This window comes from Myotis yumanensis, unplaced genomic scaffold, assembly GCF_028538775.1.
Source record: "Myotis yumanensis isolate MYYU_CA2020_CCGP unplaced genomic scaffold, mMyoYum1.0.hap1 SCAF_5, whole genome shotgun sequence".
Taxonomy (NCBI): Eukaryota; Metazoa; Chordata; class Mammalia; order Chiroptera; family Vespertilionidae; genus Myotis; species Myotis yumanensis.
The window spans coordinates 70383769-70385669 of record NW_027223756.1 but is presented as its reverse complement, the minus strand read 5'-3'; the positions used below and the strand labels follow the sequence as shown (position 1 = coordinate 70385669).

Sequence of the window (1901 nt, the reverse complement as noted above, 5' to 3'; positions counted from 1 at the left end):
AACTGGAGAAAAGAAAAGAGAGATAAACCACCATCTTATACCGCTTTAAATAGCTTCTGATAATTCTTCCTATGTTACCCTTCCTTTCTGGAACTCTTATCTTTAAAAAATAGATGAATTTAAAATATTTCTAATGAACTGGTTAATGGAAAGAAAAAATATATATGGAACACATATGTATAAAATTTACCGTAACTAATTATGCATTCAAAAGGAGACTAACTTTTAAAAGGTACCCAAAAAAAGTGGGAAAAGCCTGAAAACTCAGATTTATTTAATGGAAAAATGAAATTAGCAAATACACACACACACAAATAAACACAGACAACAGTACTATGTATTGACTCAAAAAGGGGGAAAGCAGTGGTCCAAGACCACTCAACTTGGCTTTTCAGTTAAATGAAAAACAAAACAAAACACACACACACACACACACACACACACATCTGTCAACAGTATATGTCATCTATAACAAACACAAATTCAGAATAATTTTACAGTGCTTCTTTTCTTAATATAAATGATGCAATCCTGGGTGTGTATATATACTTATATAATAGATATTGTGCATATATATCTTTTTCTGGAGTTTACTGTTGACTTATTTTAAATATATTAGTGTTACTATAGGCAACTGTTTCCTGCATTTAGCAGCCTTTCCTCTCATTTACCTTCACGTGACTGGCTCCACCTACCAAAAGCCTCAGGTTGCCAGGCAGAAGGGCGCCTATTCTCTGTGAAATTGAAGGCAATGTTTTTAAAACACAGGCCGGAACCTGTTTGATTGCCCTTTCATCACAGGGGAAGAGTTACATTGATGCCTACACGGCCATTTTCTGCAAAAAGCCGTGCAACACCGGCGTCAAGGACTAGACAGTCAGTCTTCCTAATGGCTGTTTCAACGCCCTCATGAATAGATCGAGGAGTGGCTTCCCGAGTCCATCACCGCCTGTGACCATTTAGCTCAAGTCGATAAGCAAAACGTTCCGCTCGCTCGGGTGTGCCTAGCAGCTGTACAACCGCAAGGAACTGCCGGGCCTGCCATGCTTCTCCTGTTTATCCAAGACTGACATGACGTGAAAGCCAAGCAGGCCTGCATCAGCACCCGGTCCGCAGCCCCAGGAAGACGGGCATCTGTAGCCAGGGAAAGTATATGGTCTCCCCGCAGCGTGATGCACGGGAGCTGATGCCTCAGAGGAGGCAGGACAGCATCCGAAGAACCTGGCCACTTACAGGAGGCACCGGGCACGTGGAAAGCCAAAACTCAGAGGTCTCCCGGAGTGAGGCAGAGCTATTTCCCATCTAGAAGAGGCACATTTACACGGGAAAAGTCCTGAATCGGCCAATTTCCCCACTGCCAAGTTGCGATTGGATCCCAAGGGGCCTCGGCAGTCCAGACGACGTGAGCTTTGGGCCTGATTGTTACAGACAAGACCACTGTGACACTGAAGAACGGCTGGTAACCCTCAGTCGACGCAGAGGGGACACTCAAAGACTGGCCAGGCCATTGCTGGACGCGGTGGTGCCGTCAGGGCGGGCACCCTCTGGGAAGCTGTGTACTTGGAGGTCACTTCTGTGTGTCTGGAGGCTCATTTCTGTGGACCTGGCCAGGCTTACACTCCTTGTGTCACTGCCGGGGACCTGGCCACCGCGGGCAGATTCGCCGCCTCTGCCCAGTGCAGACACTAACCCGACACCCTGGGCAGCCACCGCCGCCAACGCCGCCCCGGCTCCCCCCTTGGTTTCCTTCAAGTTTATAATTCTTGTTTGAGTCCCTGTTTGCTTATAGGATTACCCTGTTTGGTCAATAATGATTGCTGGGGAGAGGTGATCTGTTGCCTGGGAGAGGCAACCACGTGGCCTTGGTGTGGGGTCACTTATCTTTCCCACCAGTGCCCACC

At 47.2% G+C, this 1901-nt stretch overlaps 1 pseudogene; it reads right to left on the bottom strand.

The window, feature by feature from the left end:
* Positions 1 to 795: 795 nt before the first annotated feature.
* LOC139011393 (E3 ubiquitin-protein ligase SIAH1A-like) lies at positions 796 to 1508 on the bottom strand (annotated as a pseudogene).
* Positions 1509 to 1901: the final 393 nt, after the last annotated feature.